The sequence below is a fragment of the Podarcis raffonei genome, chromosome 13 (assembly GCF_027172205.1).
Source record: "Podarcis raffonei isolate rPodRaf1 chromosome 13, rPodRaf1.pri, whole genome shotgun sequence".
NCBI classification, from domain to species: domain Eukaryota; kingdom Metazoa; phylum Chordata; class Lepidosauria; order Squamata; family Lacertidae; genus Podarcis; species Podarcis raffonei.
The window spans coordinates 5,774,239-5,790,341 of NC_070614.1; the positions used below are offsets into that span (position 1 = coordinate 5,774,239).

At 44.9% G+C, this 16,103-nt stretch overlaps 1 protein-coding gene and 1 long non-coding RNA gene across 17 annotated transcripts in view; one reads left to right on the forward strand and one right to left on the reverse strand.

The window, feature by feature from the left end:
* Positions 1-16,103, reverse strand: part of FHOD3 (formin homology 2 domain containing 3) — a 331,840-nt gene that overhangs the window by 259,339 nt on the left and 56,398 nt on the right. The gene's annotated exons all lie outside the window — the stretch shown is intronic.
* Positions 351-14,322, forward strand: LOC128399413 (uncharacterized). The gene is made up of 3 exons (XR_008327224.1): positions 351-1,255; positions 9,873-10,146; positions 13,103-14,322. It is a non-coding gene; the product is annotated as an uncharacterized LOC128399413 (long non-coding RNA).

Here is a 16,103-nt window from a genome sequence, read left to right on the forward strand (position 1 = left end):
CCTTTTTTATTTTCAGGTCATTACTAAACTCTTTGCGCAGCCTCATTAGCTTTTCAGAAGCTACTATAGTTTATGATTAAATTATCCAATTTTATTTGTGCATGGGTAGGTTCAGTGTTCCCTTGTCATTGTTTTCCATCGCCACTCACTGTTAAGGCTGTTTCAGGACGCGGGTGGCGCTGTGGTCTAAACCACTGAGCCTCTTGGGCTTGCCGATCGGAAGGTCGGCGGTTCGAATCCCCACAATGGAGTGAGCTCCCGTTGCTCTGTCCCAGCTCCTACCAACCTAGCAGTTCGAAAGCACACTAGTGCAAGTAGATAAACAGGTACAGCTGTGGCAGGAAGGTAAACAGTGTTTCCATGCACTCTCGCTTCTGTCACGGTGTTCCATTGCGCCAGAAGCAGTTTAGTCCTGCTGGCCACATCACCTGGAAAGCTGTCTGTGGACAAACGCCGGCTCCCTCGGCCTGAAAGCGAGATGAGCACCGCAACCCCATGGTCACCTTTGACTGGACTTAACCATCCAGGTGCCCTTTACCTTATTAATGCTGTATCTAAAATAGTCATTTTTCTTGAGAGCACTTGTACCAGGAAGTTCTCTTTCACGAACTACATCAATATGAATGGAAAAGCTCTGTGGCCAAGCAGTGCACCATTCATTTCAGTGGGATTCGGACAGGAGAATATACTAGTAGACTGTGACATAGATGTGCTCTACTGAGAGCTGATAACAGACCCATGAACATACAGCCAAGCTTATAGAATCAAACAGAATCTAAATAAATGCTACAAAATATGTATGATTTTTTTCACATGAAAAGATTATACAATAAGTTTAGAGGCCTTCAGGAGCCGAGATTACACAACTAGGGGTAAGGCTGCTTGACAACGAACTCCTGAAATAACCTGATAAACAGGATACTTAAGCATATGGATTGATTTAAGAGCAAATTTGCTAATCTTGGCTTCTTTTTCAGTTACAATAATTTAATATATGAAGGAAGAAAACCCTAACTATTAACTGAACACACAAGTCATCGTCACTGTGCTCTTAAATTTCACTGAATAGACTGTCTCACAGGAAAGGGATTTGTGAGTAATTCAAGAGATGCTAGAATTCTAAGCACAGTACCCCTTTTTAGCATACAGGTCTATTGGAGTCAACAGTTTGGACCAGACAAGAAAGGGTAACCATTTGCCCAGCCGGTAATGACTAACAGCTTACTGCACAGCAGGATCAGGCCAAGTAATTAGGGTAGGTAAGTGTGGCATCAGCAAAATACACCACAGCACACAGCGTTGGCATTTCAGGCAGACTGTGCCAAATCAGGCATCAAGGTCTAGCAAGTAGGGCTGCAAGTCATCTACACAGACCATCCACCTCTTAGATTAGGGGAAATGAAGTATGGGAGCAGCACATTGGTCTACAGAGTTATGTAAGTACCGTATTTTTTGCTCTATAAGACTCACTTTTCCCCTCCTAAAAAGTAAGGGGAAATGTGTGAGCGTCTTATGGAGCGAACGCAGGCTGCACAGCTATCCCAGAAGCCAGAACAGCAAGAGGGATTGCTGCTTTCACTGCACAGTGATCCCTCTTGCTGTTCTGGCTTCTGAGATTCAGAATATTTTTTTTCTTGTTTTCCTCCTCCAAAAACTAGGTGTGTCTTGTGGTCTGGTGCATCTTATAGAGCGAAAAATACGGTATTTTTGTTTTCCCATTTTAGTCAGTAATACGACTGATCTGGCAATGAAGATACAGACTTTGGGAGGAGGCCGGGCATCTTTTGGGGAACCCCCCCCCCCGAACTGCCATTAGAGAGTGCTCCTGAATCCAGCCTTGCTCCTGGCTTTTCTGGCCGTGGCTATGAATGCCTTTGCTCTGCTTATGCAAGTCCATGCGCAAAGGGTGCATTTGCCTCAGCTTATAGAGGTCTCCTGGAATCCATATTTGAAGCTGCACATTTACCAGCCTATAAACAGATGTGCATTTAGCTGTCCCATATACAAACACTGAGCACTCAGTTTGCAAATGGAATAAAATCGTCCCTGAAATATGCATGGTAAGAGGTTTTGCCATATAAGCTCAGCCTTTTAAACACCTGGCCTGCTTGGACAGGGCTGCACTCCCTGTGAAATCTTCACCTTGGCATAATTGCCACCGCCATGCCCTGCATACCTTTAGTGGTTCCAGGGGCGTAGGGACTGCAGACGGCTGCTCACGAAGCTTCTGCAGCTATTTCTGGGCCTCCCTAGTGTGAGGTGGAAACTTATCACACTGAGCAACTGTTCCCTGTCTCTAACACATTTGGTGCAAGGAAAAATGGGTGGGTGGCTGGGGGAGCATCACATAATTACATGCTAATTAGTATTTGCTTTTCTCTCATCTTTTCTCAGTTGCTTTTCCAGAACTCACTGAAGTCAGCGTTCAAAAATATTCCCTCTGCCCTGAGGAAATTCAATTCCGACACCTGTCTTGAGTAGAGATTACAGGATTGTTGTTGTTTTGATCACACTGCACAAAATGCCAAGATGTTCATTTTGCCACCAATGCTGCTTTGTAGATTAGCCACTGTAGCACTGGTGTAAATGCATAACCATGCAAGTATTACTCTAAAAAATTTGAAGATGCTGAATTTGGGGGAACCAAACAATGCAGAATAATCCACCAGTATTCCATGTTTATTTAGCATACACAGAGTAGGAGAAGCATCTGACATTCAGTCACCCACTCCAAAGGGGCCAAGCAAAGGAAACACTGGTAACAGATGTAAATCTTATTTTCCGCCCCTACACCATTTTCAAGATTCCAAATGTATAGAGCTATAATAGAATATTTACGCACGTATAAACTTTGTGATGTTTTGAATTATCCCATAGAGAAGCATTATTAAAGAATTCAAGAACAAGACTTTATTAAATGCCCTTCAGAGACTGATCCTTGATTTGAACAAACCGTACCTAGCTGGGCTCTAAAAGCCAGAATCTATCCTCACGATAGTCCAATGCACCCATTTATTCTTGCTATGTAGTTTTCTTTTCATTGCCAGCAATTCTATACTATGGATTCAAAAAGGAGCTATTTGCACGGCTGTCAAAAGTGATGGGTGAATTTCCCTCTGCACAATTCAGAACCAGTTTGGCATTTACCAGCTCTTCTCAGTTAGGACTCAGGGAGGCCAGGTTGTATTCCTGGCAGTTCTCTCCCGGCTAGTAACGCTGTCACATGCGTGCGCCCCTTATTCCCTGGGAATTGGAGTTCCTAGCACCAGCTATGATGGAGAGCTGGAAATGCAACTCTTCCTCCCCAGAATACACACACCTGGAAACAAGGGGAGACTTTCTATCTAGACAGCAGAGGAAAAGCTCATAGAATGTTTGCAAGGTAAAATTGAGGGGATTTCCCAATGGCCAGGGAATATAATCAGCAGAAGGAACGGGTGGATGGCTTCTGGGTCCAGTGGTTTGGTCAAGTAGTTCACAGTGATCAACCAGACTTTCAGCAAGAGTTTAAACATTAATGAATGTTTGTGTATGTGCTGAGAAAGCAATTGAATTTGGGTGCCTGATCTGCTGAGTACACATGCATAAAATCTCATTTTATACTCCGAGCTGGAAAGGAACTCTTGGAGAAAGTCACCACAGAGCTGAGTATTATGAGACAGGCAAACATGTACAGTGGTACCTCGGGTTACAAACGTTTCAGGTTACAAACACTTCAGGTTACAAACTCCGCTAACCCGGAAGTAGATTATGATCTACAGAGAGGGCCACCCACGCTGGTCAGCTAACGTAGAAATCTAGCCATTTCGGCATTCTATGTATTGCAATGTTCCAGAGGTTCCAGTACTGACCTATATTTCAGTGATCCAAAGTGAAACTTCTGGAAGTAAACATAGATGTTATGATATACCAAATGAAATTAGCATTAAATCTAGAAAAGGAGTGTTCAAAACTGAAAAGGCACACCACTTTGAACACACTGGGCTTAGATTCGCTTGCTGAAATTCTATACTGAGCTCTGGTTTTCGGCTTCCTTTTGCCAGAACCGCTAGACAAATCAAGGGGGAAGGGCAGGCTCCTCTCCGAGAAAATGTAGGAACTGACTTAAAATAAGAGTTGCAATCAAGAGATTCCATTCCCGACTCAGAAAAGAAGGAAAAACATTTTGCCTGGACTGCACAATGGCATCCCCCCAAGTGCATTTTCAAGGAGGGCAGTAATAGTATTTGGACCTGCAAAAATCTTGATTTGTTTCACATTTCTTTTTATTGCCTAGTTTTTTTTAAAAAAAATTGTTAACTAGATTGAGGACTTAAATTACTTACAACAATTGAGTCCAGTAGGAGCATGACCTAGTTAGATACCACCCTATACATACATACACCATCACATCATATACATCATTACTTAAGTTGTTACACAGAAAAAGTGATATATATTTTTAGACATACATCTAAACATACATCCACACATCCTCCCATGATCCTATTTTACCTCTCTTTGGTTTGTCGTGTTCGCCAGAGATTGAAAGACTGGTGGAAATTTACAGCCACTCTTTCTTTGGGGTCTCAAAAGGTTGGATTAGATGAGGGGTCAGCAAATTTTTTTAGCAGTGGGGTGGTCCACTGTCCCTCAGACCTTGTGGCGGGATGGAGAAGTGGCACTGGGGAGGGGGGGAGCTGGAAGAAGAGGCAAGGGGGCCAAGTAGTCCTCCACCCCAGCCCCAGCCACTGCGCTTACCTTCCCAGGGGCTGCTGCCACCATCACCACCACCGCAGCTGCTTCTCATGGATAGGCAGATCAAGTTCATCTGCTCCACTCTCTGGCCCACAGGAGCACCAGGGCGGCAACAGTGATGATGACGGTGACGGGAGGTTGCGCCGCGAAGCCAGAACCCGCCACAAAGCCAAGACTCCAGGAGATGGGGATGGGAGGAAGAAGCTGAGCGGCGGCGGCTCTACCAATCAGACGCTGTGCCTGGTTTATCTCAGTGCGGCACAGGGACATCTCTGCCAAATGCCGCTGAGGTAAACCAGGCGTTTGAGTGGCAGAGCCGCCACCGCCTGGCCTCTTACTCCCGTCACCATCGCCAGAAGTCTCGGCTTCACGGCAGGTTCTGGCTTCGCGATGTGGGCTGGATTTACGAGCCTGAGGGGCCACATCCAGCCCCCAGGCCTTAGTTTGCCAGCCCCTGCATTAGATGACCCTCAGGACGCCTTCCAATTCCTCCACCTTTATTTCTGTTGGGGTAGAACCAATGTGTACATCTACAATACAGTGGTCAGGTCAAGGTCAAGGTACCCCTGCCCGTCCGGGCCAGTCTTGACAGACTCTGGGGTTGTGCGCCCATCTCACTCAAGAGGCCGGGGGCCAGCGCTGTCCGGAGACACTTCCGGGTCACGTGGCCAGCGTGACAAAGCTGCATCTGGCGAGCCAGCGCAGCACACGGAAACACCGTTTACCTTCCCGCCAGTAAGTGGTCCCTATTTATCTACTTGCACCCGGAGGTGCTTTCGAACTGATAGGTTGGCAGGCGCTGGGACCGAGCAGCGGGAGCGCACCCCGCCGCGGGGATTCGAACCGCCGACCTTTCGATCGGCAAGCCCTAGGCGCTGAGGCTTTTACCCACAGCGCCACCCGCGTCCCTCTCAATACAGTGGTACCTCGGGTCAATAACTTAATTCGTTCTGGAGGTCCGTTCTTAACCTGAAACTGTTCTTAACCTGAAACACCACTTTAGCTAATGGGGCCTCCTGCTGCTGCTGTGCCGCTGAAGCACGATTTCTGTTCTCATCCTGAAGCAAAGTTCTTAACCCAAAGTACTATTTCTGGATTAGCAGAGTCTGTAACCTGAAACGTATGTATGTGCATCCTAACTGGGACCACTCATGGATTCTCCAAGAATGCTACAGTGCGGGGGGGGGGGAAGTATTTGATCCCCTGCTAAATTTGCCCGTTTGCCCTCTGACGAAGAAATGACCAGTCCATAATTTTAATGGTAGGTTTATTGTAGCTGTGAGAGACAGAATAGCAACAGGAAAACCCCCAGATATCCAGAAGACAAAAGTCAGAGATTGGTGTGCATTATAATGAGTGAAATAAGTATTAGATCCTCTATCAACCAGCCAGATGTCAGGCTACCTGGTATGTTCCTGTTGTCTGTAACCTGAAGCGTCTGTACCCTGAAGCGTATGTAACCCAAGGCACCACTGTACGGTGGTACCTCTGGATGCGAACGGGATCTGTTCCAGAGCCCTGTTCACATCCAGAAGCGATCGCAACCCGCGTCTGCATGTGCCGTGATTCGGCACTTCCGTGCATGCGTGTGATGTCATTTTGAGTATCTGCGCATGTGCGAGCAGCGAAACCTGGAAGTAACGCGCCCGAGCTTCCCCCGACCCCAGCCCCCAGAACAGGCAGCTCTCCGCAAGCCTTGGGAGACCGGCGCGACTTCCCGCCGGGCTCCCACGCCTTGCGGATATCTGACTGAAGCCCAAACCAGGTCGGGGAACAGCAGGATGGCAGCGCTCCGCCTCCCTGCTGTTCCCCCAAGCTTGTGGGGCTGGCGGCAGGGAGAAGCACGCTTCTCCCCACCGCCAGCCTCCAAACCAGGTCGGGGAACAGCAGGATGGTGGCGCTCCGCCTCCCCGCTGTCCCCCGAGCTTGTGGGGCTGCCCGATATCTGCACGAAGCCTGGGGCGCACTGTGCAGCGCACCCCAGGCTTCGAGATGCAGGCTGCTATCTGCAAGCCTAGGGAGCCCGACGGGAACTCCCGCGGGCTCCCAAGGCTTGCGGAGAGCTTCCTGAAGCCTGGAGAGCGAGAGGGGTCAGTGCGCACCGAGCAAAAGCCTGCATTCGCCCCATAGGACGCACACACATTTCCCCTTCATTTTTGGAGGGGGAAAAGTGCGTCCTATGGGGGGGGGACGGTGTTCATCCCGAAGCTACTTCAACCTGAGGTATGACTGTATATGCATCTGTTAGAAGAAGTGACATTGCAGAGGCAGGCACTGATGCAGGTTCCACTGGGCTAATGCATATCCTTCTATGCACCTAAGGAAGCTGGGTGGCTTCTTGCAGATATGAACGATCCACATCATTCCACAAGGGCCCAACTTCAGGGCTCTACATCAGAGGACGAGGTGCTGAGAGGTGCACAGAGCTAACTTTCCTCTGCTGCGTTAAGTCTTTGTGCTGATCAAATCCAGCTCCTACGTGTACCTAGCAGAGGCTAACCTGCTGGGGATACCCCACATTTCAACGCTCATCCTTCCCAACCATTCACCATGGTGACTGGAGCTTTGGTGGAAGTTTGAGTCCTCAGCATCTGGTGCCTTTTCTTAATTACCCAGAGGTGGTCCTTTATTTGAAAGCAACTGTGTAAACCATGATGGGGTAGGTGTATTAGAAATGATGTACCAAAAGGGCTTGGGCCCAATTTAACCTAATGAATATTAATGGCTGACTTGGGAAAGAACACCTGGTCCTCATTTTCATATTTATGGTCCTCTTAAAAATTAAACCAGAAAACAGGGGGGGCACTGAATAAACTCTATAAAGGTAGGTATGTTAATCATTAGCTTGTTTTCTGTTACTCAGGTTTTTTTGGGAGCAGAGCTTAAAAAAACCCTATTAAGTATGCTTGCAAACTATACAACTGTTTTTGAAGAAAAGGATTAATTTTTCTTTGGATATTTTTGTATTTAAAAAAAAATATCTGAAGAGATGGCAAAGGATAAAATCATACTACATTTAATTATTTGTAAAACTAAACTTTCAAATTAGTACACAAAGCAAATAAAAATGCTGTAGTTAATCTGACTGCTACTAAGATTTTGATGGTCCAAGTAGCAAAGTCCTAAATCTTAAGAACTAGGGAGTGGGAAAGCTGGGTAGGTGGGAAGAGAGAAAGATGTTTGCTTCAACATGACCTTATGTCAAGTGAATACTAGCAGGCTGGGCGGTAGAAAACTTCTGCCTTTGACAGGGAATGGGGGAAGGTCAGCCTTCGCATCGCAGCCCTGGTCCTCGGTTTACCTCAATCCTCCCTTGACAGGAGATCTTATTCTGAACAGTCCAAGCTGCTCTAAGAAGATGAAGCTGAGAACGATCTGAGTAAGACGGCAACCAGCTGTCGCTGCTTTTCCCATATCTGACTTTTTGAGAAGGCTTCCAGAAACTGTGCGTCTGTTTGCTTCTGACTGCTACACCAGTAAATAACCAGAGGAGCCTCTAATTTTCACTTTTCCACTGAGTACTTAGCGCAGCAAACATCATCGAAGGGGTAGGGTATTAAAAAGCCATAAGAGATTAAGGTTGCAATTAGATGCATGCTTACCTGGAAGTAGAGATTTATTTATTTTTGTTTTAGAACAGAGATAGGTGAGCATGCAAAAGCTCCCCCAATATTAACTAAAAATTACCTGATTTACCGTATTTTTTGGTGTATAAGTCGACCCCATGTATAAGACGACCCCTACTTTTGGGAGCCCAGAATTTAGAGACATTATTTTAAAGTTGTTCACCTTTTTGGGGAAATGGTCCCAAAAGTTGTTGAGCTTTTGTTTTCCAACCCACCACTCGATCCATCTTGCCTCTCCAGCCTGCGTCTGCGTCTCGCCTCAGCCAGTGAGAGCTGATGGCGCCATGCCGCGGCCAAGCTCCCTCCTCGCCTTGGCACCATCTCACCTCTCCAGCCAGCTCCACGACCCTTGGTGGCGCAGGAGGCACCAGGAGCCGCCAGCTAACCCAAGACTTACTGTATAAATCCATGTATAAAACTTAAAAATTGGGGCGGGGTGTCATCATACTGTGCATGGAAAAATACGGTATTCTGGAGGTAAATTAATTCAGCCAAATTTTCTAAGACACTCTGAGGTCTTAGGTGTCCTACAAGCCTTTTATCACATGTAAACCCACATTTTAAAATAGCTTCTCCATGCAAATCAGGCAATGATCAGTCCCAACAATGAGATGCTTCTTTCCTTTATATATATATATATATATATATATATATATATATATATATATATTAGTTTAACATATCATTTCCAACATTCATATAACATAACTTCTTATCTTATACAATATTTTTGACTTCCATCAACACCTCTGATGATTTTCTGTTCTTTATCACTTATTCTGTATTTCTTAATTTCCTATTACTCTTAATTATCATTAACTAACAATTCTCCTCATAGTCTTACTTGTAATATTTCAAATAGTCCTCCTTAGAAAACTTCTTTCAATCCTACTACTATTACTTTTCAAATAGTTTATAGATTTACTCCAGGAGACGCTTCTTTCCAGAGACAATAAGCTGTTTCCTTTTTATATCTGTTTCTTTTCCTGTGTCCTCTTTCGCTGTTTCTCTTCTTTCCTATTCTCAGGCAAACACCTTTTGAGCCCCTCCTGGGGCAATCCATGTCTTCCCAACAGTTATGGGCAGGTGATGGGGCTGGCAGTGGACCCTCTTGAAGTGCCCGCCATCTATAGATTGCTGGTGGTGCTGGCCCATGATGCTGCCTTTGCTTGTACCAAAGTCTCGTGAAACCACAGGAGCTGCCTCAAATAACAGCAAAGCATCTGAGCTCCATTGCCTTCAACAAAACTCAAAACACGCCTAATTTTCCCTGAATTAGCTTGATATATGTATGGCGGTCTGACTCCCTGCTAATAAAGATACTATGATTCAGCTGGAAGCTTTCCTTAAACCATTTACTGCAACTGAAATGTTTGGACCCTGCATATTTGGCCATTTTTCTGAGTCAATTAATTGAGTATGACACATTTCACGGGGAAGTTTTACATTTCCCACGTGTCTACCTGCTGTTTCAAACTGCTTTGTGGAATTCTCTCTTTACGTTTCTAGCCCAGAGCTGCAAGTTCTAGCAAAAGGATGAGGAGAATAGAGGGTCAAAATGGAAAGCACCCAATGAAATTTCAAGTATAGGCTACAACCTCTGGTTCTATAATGCTTTGTACTTCTGTTTAATGGAGGCAAAGAAGCTGTTAAATAGTACCCTGTCAAGAGGACTCTGCATAATCTAGAAAGGCAGTTTTCCTACATACAGAGAGAACGTTCTGGTATGGATCCTGGTAGTTTCGAGTGGATAGGAACTGCACACATCCACAAATATTCAAAGGTAAGTTCATTTAAAAAAGAAAAGAAAAGAAATGTTTCCCCACCTTCCTCTATTTTTCTGGCACCCAATGGATGAAAAAACCTTCTTTCATCACGCAGTCTAAGTAATCTTAACATTCATAATTTGACACCACCACCAAAATGATTTAAAATTATGCTTTGCACTGTTTCATGTTGTACTCATCTGACAGGGAGCTGAATCACCAATTCTGCCTTGGAAGGGCTCCAAAGCTAGTTGCATTCCCATGTGCTAGCAGGTGCCTCAGCTCAATTTAAAACTGCTAGCTTTTAAAACCCCTGCTTTTCATGGAATCATAGAGCGATTTGGTGCTTCTTCGCATGTGCGAGCGACAAAACCTGGAAGTAACCTTTTCCGGTACTTCCGGGTTTTCCGCTGTCCGCAACCCAAAAACACTTAACCTGAAGCAAACATAACATGAGGTATGACTGTATATCTAACACAAAACAAATATATATACATATCTAATATTCCTTTTTAAGAAGCTTTTCTTGAGCTTCTTGGAGGCTTTCAAATTGCATTTATAAACAACACATTACAGATGTAAATCACTCGCTAATAAAGGTTTTATGGGGTTCCCTTAATTTTATAGTCCAGAAACAATAATATCTGAATTTCACAGAAAGCGTTCTGTTTCCTTTTTAAAAAAATGGTAATAAAGTTTCTAATCAACAGCAAAAGATTACTTCACATAATCTGAAATAATTACCACTTGCCCAGTGAATTACCATTATTTATAGGATATGTGCAAAGCTGGCTTCAGCTCTGAGGCAGGGTGTGGCTGGCCTGTGCCCAACTTACTGGACAATGGGGCGTGAGTTATAGCTCATTCAGCAGTGCAGGAGACAAAGAGCTCATCTTTGTTTGAGACTCTGTCTCAAACAAACGCGGGTGGCGCAGTGGGTTAAACCACAGAGCCTAGGACTTGCCGATCAGAAGGTCGGTGGTTCGAATCCCTGCGACGGGGTGAGCTCCCGTTGCTCGGTCCCAGTTCCTGCCAACCTAGCAGTTTGAAAGCACATCAAAGTGCAGGTAGATAAATAGGTACCGCTCCAGCGGGAAGGTAAACGGCATTTCTGTGTGCTGCTCTGGTTCACCAGAAGCGGCTTAGTCATGCTATCCACATGACCCGGAAGCTGTACGCCGGCTCCCTCGGCCAATAAAGCGAGATGAGGGCCGCAACCCCAGAGTCGGTCACGACTGGACCTAATGGTCAGGGGTCCCTTTACCTTTATCTTGCCTTGTGATGCCCAACATCTTCCAGGCACACCGCATGTGGAAGGCGTTAAGGCAGGGGTCCATAAGCAGCCCATGGGGTCATTTAACTGGCCCACGAGCTGCTCCCGAACTGAGCAGCCTGCTTGGTGAATTCCCGCACGCTGTGCTAAACCAGTGCAGTGTGGGGGACTCGCTTCTGCAGCGCCAGAAATCGCGTCTGTGCAGACGCAGATGCCGGAAATCGCGGGCGTATGGGCGATCCAGCCCACGGAGGGATCTCCGCTGGAGTGAACTGGCCCAGGCAAGGTAAACCTTGCCGACCCCTGCATTAAGGCATTGCTCCTAGCAACTGTAAGTTGCCCATGGCTCACTTCCATAAGGATGGTACCTGCTCACCTCTAAACCTTGGTTTATTACCCCTCTTAAGGCTCCCAACCTATTTGAATTCCTTAACTTCTTCGGCTCATAGATATGCCTTTGTAAAGGCAAGATTCAACACCTTCCCATCGAACGTGCTGAGAAATAGATTCTCCAATGGACAGATATCGCTCTTATGTGATTGTAATTGTGGGGCACCGGAATCGTTGCATCACATAATTTTTGATTGTGCATTTCACTCATCGGCCAGGAGCAAGTTTCTTGCTCAATATCTAAAGGGAATTGCCGATGATACGAATGAAGCCAAACTGAGATATCTATTAAATGATGATGACCCCCTAAGATCACTCATGGTTGCCAGATTCTTGATCAGCGTTCTATCCCTAAAGAAGAGAAACGGACTCCTGTGCGGCTCGGATAATCCCTCTAAACTATTATCTATGTTTTAGGATGTAATTAGGTGATATCACCATTGATGTCTTCTACTAATTTATGAGTAGAGGGCGATGTTTATGTTACAAATTTATTGTAATGTATGATGCTGGTCTAAAAAAAAGAAAAGAAAAAAGAAGAAGTGTGCTCTACCTGGGCTCCACAGTTCAAAATAAAAGGCTAGCTCATTTAATCACCCCAAGTGGTTCGCTACCACCCCTTCTGGCCCAAAGGTAGCACACGGGCAGAATGATACGGAACTGGGCTTTCGTTTCTTGTCGATATGTGAATGAACAGGAAACAAATGTCGGGACTTGGGCGGTCACATGGTCTGAATTACGAGAGAAATTGGTAATTCTGGTTCTGAACAGAGGGAAAGAGGTATTCCTGGCTGGCAGAATATACTGCAACAGTGGTACCTCTGGTTACGAACTTAATTCGTTCCAGAGGTCCGTTCTTAACCTGAAACTGTTCTTAACCTGAAGCACCACTTTAGCTAATGGGGCCTCCCGTTGCCGCTGCGCCGCCACTGCACGATTTCTGTTCTCATCCTGAAGCAAAGTTCTTAACCCGAGGTAATATTTCTGGCTTAGCGGAGTCTTTAGCCTGAAGTGTATGTAACCTGAAGCATATGTAACCTGAGGTACCACTGTACTGTCATTTCTTCCTTCAGACTAGCTTCAGTTTAATATATATGTTGCTCATGGTATCAGTGTTAGACTTTCCCTAAAAGCAAAAGCACACATATTCCACGATAACCCATGTCGCTCTTCCGTCGGCTAGTATGCGTGGGTGAGTGGAAGAATCCGTTTCACCATCATAAAGCCTTTGGAAAGAGCTTCCTTCAGGAGCCATGTCAAGAATTCTGCTACATTTTATATGTGCAAAATTTCCTGTGTTTGTGTTACAGCCGACATCCAGAAATGTGGAAAGCTGCCCACAGCCAAAAAGCATGTTGTGGAGTCCCACACTAACCTCGCAACTATGGGTGTTACAAATATCTGATAAGAATGTTGTATAATTGCTATTCAAATAAGCATCCTGTTGGAACAGCCAGCGGGTCTTTTATTATATCTGTGAGAGAGGAGAGAGCTGCTAGTGTTGTAAAGTGCATGCAGTCTACAACAATTATTTGAATGTGAACTGCACTGCTTTGAGAGATGTCTGGGATTTGGGATTTTGGTTTGAGTGAGGAGCACAATGCACAATTAAGCAAAATGCTTAAAACACACACACACATGTGACATTCAACAATGATTTGAGTCCACATCATTATCATTACCAAGTTTCGTAATGTCAGTTCAAGGAAATCAGAAATATGCCAGACATAAAGGGACAAGTTTAGTATATTCCTAGTCTTATCCCACCTGTAAACAGGCCAAAATCCATGTCCGCTCTGCAAATGAGTGTGGCCACTGGTGCCCCATGGCTCCTGAATGAGCACGCCTAACACTTTTGCAGAAAATAAAAATTATATCATCATCAATCTTTATTACGGTCCAGAGACCCAACAAATCATTACAAAGCAATACACAATTCATACAGCCTACCTCCAGGTTAAACAAGCATTTTGTTCAGAATATAGGGATTATTTGTTCTTGTAACCACCGATAAAAACTTTGCCACTGCTAATGTTCTAGCATTTGTCAGGTCTTCCAATAGGAACCTGACATAGTGAGCCTCTGATTTTCCTGGGAAAGGTACCAGCAAGGGTAGTATCAGTTCAGCCCTGGCTTGCTCATATTTTGCACAACGCAACAAAATATGTTTTATGGAATCGATGTCTTGAGCACATGAGCAAAGTCTGTCCTGGTAGGGAACTCCTCTCAACCTGCCATCCAACACTGAGGAAGGAAAGATGTTTAGTCTGGCTTTGGTGAAGAGCCTTCAATAGTTTGGTTATATATTGTATGAGGAAGTGCCAAGATCGATAGAGCCGAAGTAAATTACCTCTATCTACTGTGAAATTCAAAACAAATAGTTCACAATGATAATGTCAAAAGCTTCTCTTTTTTTCAACAGCACCACTATCGCCTGCTAGGGTGAGGATCTGTCCAGACAGAATCCACTTACAGTTCAGGCTACAAAAACTTGAACACTGACAGTATTCTATTTAACTTCCATTACCCTGAACACCCCAGTAGTGATGTATGGAAGTGAGAGCTGGACCATAAAGAAGGCTGATCGCCGAAGAATTGATGCTTTTGAATTATGGTGCTGGAGGAGACTCTTGAGAGTCCCATGGACTGCAAGAAGATCAAACCGATCCATTCTGAAGGAAATCAGCCCTGAGTGCTCACTGGAAGGACAGATCCTGTAGCTGAGGCTCCAATACTTTGGCCACCTCATGAGAAGAGAAGACTCCCTGGAAAAGACCCTGGTGTTGGGAAAGATGGAGGGCACAAGGAGAAGGGGACGACAGAGGACGAGATGGTTGGATAGTGTTCTCGAAGCTACAAACATGAGTCTGACCAAACTGCGGGAGGCAGTGGAAGACAGGAGTGCTGGTGTGCTCTGGTCCATGGGGTCACGAAGAGGCGGACACGACTAAACGACTAAACAACAACAACCCTGAACACTGATCCAAAAATTATGTTGGCCTTTCTGAAATCTGCCATGCTCTCAAAATGCTACCAACAAATCAGCATTTATGCATTTTCACTACAGCCACACACTCCATGGTGTTTCAATCACCTGTCTCCTTGCAACATTGATTTTTCCTTTTAGCAGCAAACTATTGTCATTCTTGAAACCCAGATATACCCACTGATATTATTTCTACCACATGAAATCCCCCAAACTGATGGCCGCAAAGAAATCATAGAGCCATAGAGTTGGAAGGAACTCAAGGCATGCCTGCACATCAAAATCCAGGTAGCATAGAATAAGTACCCTTGAATGATGCTAATATTTTATAGGAGTTTTAATTTGTTTTGGTAGTTTTATTGTGGTTTTAACCTTCTGCATGTTTTAAATCACGGTTGTAATTTTTTTAGTGATAATTTTATTGATTTATCTTTTTTGTAAACCACTTTGAGGCTTTTCCCTACAATCAAGTGGTACATAAATTTTATGAAATAAATAAAATAATGAACTGTTGTACAATTGTATATCACTGGCCAATGGGCTTTACAATGCGTGCATTGTTTCATTTCCATTCTACAAAGTTCTTTGCAGCCTCGCTTTCACAACAGACAATGGAAGAAAATTCCCATTTCACAGAGAGGGATACTTCACAAAGTATCCAATGGAGTTCTAAAGTCTCACAGATTTTTGCTACATGCGATTTTCTAGACAATGAGAATATTGCTCATTACATAATGAAGAAAGACAGAGCTCTGGCTGCAACTGAGAGGGGAGCAGGACAGACCAGACAAACTATTAGTTTCTTTCTACAGTCGTACCTTGGTTTTCGAACGCCTTGTGAGTCAAACGTTTTGGCTTCCGAATGTTGCAAACCCGGAAGTGACTGTTCTGGTTTGCGAACAATTTTTGGAAGCCGAACATCTGAGGCGGCTTCTGCAGCTTCTGATTGGCTGCAGGAACTTCCTGCAGCCAATCAGAAACCACGCTTTGGTTTTTGAACGTTTTGGAAGTCGAACGGACTTCCGGAACTGATTTCATCCGACTTCCAAGGTACGACTGTAGATGCTTCCTGACTTACTAACCAGAGGCAACTTTCAGGTGTTAACCCCCTACCGCTCTTCACTGAAACTTTGGCTGGCAGACCATCAGCCTCCATCCAGGTCCACACCAACAGATGTAAAGATAGAATCAAATGGATGCTACCTGCTAGCAGCAAGAAAGTGCTTGTTTTACTTTCCAAGGCTTTATCTCCAGATTCCTGTGTGTTTTGGGGTCAAGACTGCGACTGCACCCACCAATTTATGCTTAGGGCTATATAAATCTCC